At 40.9% G+C, this 6,468-nt stretch overlaps 1 protein-coding gene across 3 annotated transcripts in view; it reads right to left on the reverse strand.

Moving 5' to 3' along the window:
- Positions 1 to 3,732, reverse strand: part of LOC139756144 (uncharacterized) — a 38,072-nt gene extending 34,340 nt beyond the window's left edge. The window contains exon 1 of one of the 3 annotated variants that reach the window (XM_071675282.1): positions 3,586 to 3,732. The gene's annotated coding sequence lies outside the window, so the exon portion shown is untranslated. The remainder of the gene's footprint in view (positions 1 to 3,585) is intronic. The other 2 variants (XM_071675283.1, XM_071675284.1) reach the window with 2 other exon arrangements.
- Positions 3,733 to 6,468: the final 2,736 nt, after the last annotated feature.

Genomic DNA, 6,468 nt, shown 5'->3' on the forward strand with positions numbered 1-6,468 from the left:
GTTTAGAAAGAAGGAACGTTACTCGGAGAGCAAAAATGGGACAGTATTCTCTACAATATTTATGGTTGCGAGGTATGGGCTATAGATAAGGCTGTGCAGAGGAGGGTGGATGTATTGGAAATGAAACTTTTGAGGACATTATGTGGTGTGAGGTGATTTGATCGAGTATTAAATGAAAGGGTAAGAGAGAAGTTTGGTAAAAAAAAAAAAATGTTGGTTGAGAGCTGAATAATTTATGCTTAGACGAGTAATATAAAAATAAACATTGTAAAGTCCAGAAGATATATAAAAGCCTTATATTTTCGTATACACGAACGCTATTCTTTTATCCACAGTTCCAATTCTTAATGAATGTGCCTAATTATATACCATAAACCAGTTCACGCCAATGCTTGTACGTGAAATTATCAAAATTAAATCAGTCTGCATGTATTGGAGATCTTTAATGAGCATACTCTAATGTAAATTGTCTTAACTAAAAACTTATAAGAAAATTAAGAGTATATGAATGTTAGAATTGTCGCTGTATGAAAATATACAAATGGTCATTTTGTATATAGTTCTATATGAAGTAATTTGTAAATGATCAAGAAACTACAGAGTCGGTGTCTGAACTGTGGGCGATTATGAATGCCAAGAACAAGCTGGGAAGAAGGACTGTTATACCTGGAGAAGCGTTGTTCCTTCCTCACTTATTATTATCGGCAACTGTCCAACATCTCAAACCTACTACACCGTGTAGCCCTTCAGCAGCAGTCGACGAGGCCAAGAAAGAGGTACTGATACAACTATTAGAGTCATTTTTGTTAATTCTAAGTGATTATATGAGTCATCATTCTACGAAAACTTTTTTTTTCTATGCATAATCAGTTATGAATACGGGCGTAAATACTAATATTTAAGGGTTTTCATGTGGGAAGATTGACATTATTTACTCGTAATTCTTCGAGGTGGTTGTTACATTTATATATTTACAGTCAAGGTAATTTTTTTGGGTTTGACTTGTACAGTCGCCGAGGCACACGAGAACATGTAACCCAGCAAAAGAACCTTATAATTGATGAATTAGCCATTACGAAGGAAGAAGATCACGCCAGGTAACAGCCACGCAAAGATATTACCAAGAAAGAGAAAGCAAAATATATTTCCTGAGAACAATCATGTAAATGACATGATCATCAGAATAAGATTTCAAATTCCTTATACCTACTGTAATAACATACTGGTACAGTGCATCGTATTACACTATAACTTAGTCCTGTAAGAGTTATGTTAAGTGGCTTATATATAATTTATGTAGATAACAGAAGAGCAGGTGTAACGATAGATAGAATCAATTTTTGACATGAATGTGTGCACTAGGATTCCGCAACCACCACGTACTCATTATTGAAAGTTTAGATTACACGCTGTACTGTGGGGGTACAGCTGACATCAGTAATTAAACACTTACAACAGTGTTATCAAAATTTGAAAGCTTTAGATAGATAGAATTAGCAAGTGAATATTTACACGGGGAGGGGGGGGGGGATTAACATCCAATTGTGGGTCCCGTGGACCAACACATTTCCACGGGTTCCATTTAGATGTGAGAGGGTCAAACGTTTCTTGGTTTCAAAACATTGTTTTACATGGATACCATGAAGAAGCCTAGCTGAGCACTATAATGTTCCACTGAAAGAAGTAAAATCGTGGAGGGGTCACAGTGACCTTTCATTGCTTTGTGCTCTATGGCTAACACGCTAAAGGCTAGATGTGAATTACTCATTTCTTTTTTTTTTTCTCTTTTTTGTTACGTTCGAGGCTTTAGCCACGGATGAGAGTCTACATCAAGGCCAGGCCTTAATTGAAATATAGAAAGGTCAAAGAAAGGGAAAAGGAAAAGGGAAAGCATATATGAATTTTGAAGAAACTGAAAACTTGTCTTTTGAAATGTGTTAGGTCATAGTTACTGAGAAAGACGTGAAAGGATACAGAGTTCCAAGGCTTGGAGGTGTAGGGAAAAAGTTATCAAAATGGCCTGCCCTTGATTATAATTAAAGGTTATTGGACAGAAATTGATAGTGTTAGATCATTTACATGGTTCAACATTATATCAGCTCATGCTCAACAAGTTACACTGGCATAGTCAAAAGACTATCACAACCACCCAGTATGGGTGATGATTGTTAACGTGGTCACAGTAGTACAGAGTGTACAAAACAAAAATACATCAGCACTTGAGAAACAGAATGTACAAAACAAGGACTTCACGTAATACTCCATACAAGGACGGGTCAATCCTTTGTATAAACGAAGAAACTATTCGGAAGAAAAGAAATTACATTTACATAGGACTCTTAGTTTCTAAGGGGGCAGACTTACCAAGTTAAGTTCATTGAGTCAAGAGGAGTTATATATAAGAACCGTCGAAGGAGAGAGGAAAAGTGTGAGGAATTTTCGATAGAGATGCGCAGAAAGTGGGACTTGGAGGCATTAATCGTAATCAGATTTCATGTACCTCACTGAGATATCCTGTCCAAGTATGGGTTTATTGAGAAAGTTGTGTCAAGGTGAGATGCAAAATGAGTGAGAGAAGAGGAAGCAGAATTGAACGATGTGTAGGAATGCAGTGTTGAAGCGTCAGCGTATGACTGCGTTTGGTTATTTGTAGAAGGAAATAGCGTAGGAGACAGATAGAACCTTGAGGGACAAAGCCGGTGATGGATAAAGGGAAAGAGGCTGACCCATCAACACCCAAGGAGATGGATCAGTCTAGACATATGAGGAAGGGAAGACAAAAGAGAGGAACTTAGAAATAAGACCCCGATGCCACACCCTGTCGAACGCTTTAGATATATCAAGGGCAAGTACACAGGATTCCCCCAAATTTCTCAGGGATGATGACCAGACATTTAGTGAGATAGGAAAGAATATAACCACTGGATCTCGCTTTATGCATGCCAGACTGATAATCAGAGAGAAAACTATGAGATTCAAGATGCCTGAGGATATGGGAGTTGAGGAGGCATTCAAAGACTATGGATATTGTAGATGTCAAAGCAACAGGATGACAATTCAAGGGCTTATAGAGTGGTCACCCTTCTTAGGGATGGGATTTACCAATGCATGCTTCCAAGAAGGAAAGTTCTACTTTTTAAACAAAAACGGAACAGACAAATAAAGCACAGGTGCAGGTTCATGGCCACAGAATAGCAAACACGTGGGCTAGTTCAGAGACCATCTCTCGGATCATAGTATGTTGTATGAAATGGCATATGTGCTAGTATGATGTTTGTGGTATGAATGCAAGTGTGATACGTGGCATGTTATGGCATGATGCTGGTGTGATAGATAGTATGGTATGGCATCATGCAAGTATGATGTGCACTATGGCAGGGCAAGTGTCAAGAATCACCATCACAGTATTATTTGCGTGGCATTCCAGCGTTTGCGGCATTTACCCTCTCTGTGTGAGAGCAGCCTACCTGTGCAACTATTCTCTATTTTTTTCCGATGAGGAATGCAGGGTCAAATTGATCCTGAACAGACAGCTCACATCTATATCTCGATGACAATAATTTATGCCTGAATTTATTCACTTACCTACAATCTACGTCGGATTATCCCAAGCCCCGTCGTCTGAGCTAGGCTACACTGATGCGCACAGCAGAGCTGATGTTACTGTTGTGCCTCGGCTTTCACATGCCGTCTGACATTAACAGGTGGTGGAATTTGTCACGAAATATCGACCATCCATGAGTCCAGCAGCCACTCACAATCGACCACAGCTCGCCATCTGAACGTTACCATTGGCCAGTTCTACAGTGATCGGGATCCGTCATCCATTTTTCAACGCATTCCCGAGATCACCTACGGAGAAAAAAAAAAAAAAAATATATATATATGAGCGCGTTCCGAGGGTGCGATGTTTAGGGGGAATGTGACGGGTCGAAAGTTTATCATATTATTATCCCTAATGAACGTATAATTGCATTGAATTAGGGCCCAGTTAGGCATGTGCGCCTTGGCGAAGTTCTGCACCGGGGGTAAAATCCGGACGCTTTTGAAATAACAAATGTGGAGAAACGTAAAAATGCAGACGAGTTTTGTGTCATTTTTAATGGCAAATGTGTCTGTCATCAGAAACACACTTTCTGAAAAACTGGACACTTGGGACGATTAGGGACGCTCCCGGGGCTCAAAATTCGTTGCCCTAACATCCCATGATCTCATTTATAGTGAATTGGATAACCCTTAGGACTATAGATCTTCGCCGCTGAGTTAAATGTCAGGAACTTCCCAAAGCTTAGCTCGCTCCCAGATGAGTCCCACAGCTTAAGTGTTGTTCGCCGAGAGATTCTAGAATTCAATAACGATCAATAGGATTGAACTGTAGAATAAGGACTGCGTTATTTGTGACATGTCTCTCATTATGGTTTGTATGCTGTTAACTGCTGGTATTATCTAAGTAATGGAAAGAATAAACGAAATACAAATAAATCTTTTCGCAGCTTATCCCGTAAACATTTAATTCACTTGACGTCCGTGTTTTACAAGGGTTCCAGTTCACATATTCAATCACTATTCAAAATAAGTTTAGAATGATCCAGGAAGCAGGTTATCATCTCTTTGCACGTTAATGAACATAGCAAAGTTTTCTATGAATTATTTGAGTATCCACAAAACACACATTGTGGTCGCCAAACGACTCGAGCAAGTTTCCTTCATAAGAATAATCATTTCTTACCTTAAACTGACATATATAGCCATTTTCTTGACAAAGAGAATTGTTATGGCTCCACAATTTCCTCAATCACAGCATCGAATAGCAAGCAGGCGGCCTTCATCTGGGCCGGCAGGGTCTTACGTAAGTCAGTGCTTTAAGATGCCACTGAGTTTCTCTTGGTTAGTCCTTTTGCAAGTTGGTCCAAGTACTGTCCCACTTACAGTTGAGCAACATGTATGGGTTCGGATGACAGCTCTTGGTGTCGCTTATTTTGCCTGTTCAAAAACCCAAACCTTTCGTTTGTTTCAGAATGGTGACGTGATGCAGTATGTGCCAAAGATATGTGGCCATTCTCACCCTTCTGACTACCGTCCCGTTGCCCTGACTTTTCTGCTGTCTCCAGAGTCTTTGAATCCTTATTTGCCCATCACTTTCATAGACACTTAGAATCTCATTCCCTTCTTTCCGGTCACCAAGCACTTTCGCAATGCAAGGTCTATTGATGATCTTATTTTCCTAGGTGCCTCACCTATGGTCCTTCTCTCTCAGGGATCTAGATGAATCTTTTGCTGTCAAATCGACATCTCCAAACACATGAGAGGGTGCGACATAAATCTTTCATTTCTAATCTTGATGAATCTTTGGTTGTGTCTTCCAGGTACTGAGACTCGTGTCCATAACGTAGCCATTGGTCACAGCATCTGACACTCTTCATAGTAGGTTTGTCTCCCACTGTGATCCGCCCTTGAATCAGTTATTGTGTGCCGGATCCGCAGCCTCGCCGGAACCACTTCTATCCCTCGGCTGGAACGAACACTCGTCACTCAGCTTTCCTAGGTCCACTCTGATTCCTCGCTGTTTGATGTTTGTTGTCCGTTTGTCTGTATTCATTCCTGCATCCATCAGCTGTGAAGACCTCGTATGTGGGGCTTCATACATTGCTGTGTGGGAGAGGACAATGAGCTTTCCAGCAGCCGCTTTTGTTCGCTCATCAGTTCTTACGTTCCCACAAAGTGGATATATGTGTCGGAAGTGGAGGGAACAAGGAGAACGGGGAGACTAAATTGGAGGTGTAGGGATTGAGTGAAATATATTCTGTGCGATCAGGACCTGAACATGGAGGAGGGTGAAAGGAGTACAGGGGATAGAGTGAATTGAAATGAGGTGATATAGTAGGGCCGACGTGCTGACTGGATTGAACCAGGGCATGTGAAGCGTCCGGGTTAAACCTTGGAAAGGGCTTGGTTGTGGATAAGGAGTCGTAGTTTCGGTGCATTACACATGACAGATAGAGAATGGATGTGAGCGGATGCAGCCTTTCTTCGTCCGATCTTTGGCAAGTAGTGTCTATACTGTCTAGACGCACAATATCCCTCTGTCTTATGAGAGTTATAAGGGGACATGCTATGATAACCAGAGACTAGAGGGAAATTATCAGTTGTATATCGCATACGTTGCTTACGTGATAATTGTACCAACGTGAACATCAGGCCGCCGTATAGTGTTCCATCTGACCTGGAATACGTTCTTGTGAACAATAGTGTTATAAAGTCCATATAGATTAACATCGAACCGTTCAAAATTTTCATCGCATCCAAGTCAGTGATAGTAACGTCATAGCTCCAAGCGATGTTAATGCATTTAACAGAAGCTTGGTGAGGTAGTTCCTAATAACTACAGTTGGTTATTCTGCTGCTAACGAGAGGAAAGGCTCAGCTGTACTGGCCCCATCTAACTCAAGGAACACCCCGTCCCCTTCC

This window comes from Panulirus ornatus, chromosome 20 (assembly GCF_036320965.1).
Source record: "Panulirus ornatus isolate Po-2019 chromosome 20, ASM3632096v1, whole genome shotgun sequence".
NCBI classification, from domain to species: Eukaryota; Metazoa; Arthropoda; class Malacostraca; order Decapoda; family Palinuridae; genus Panulirus; species Panulirus ornatus.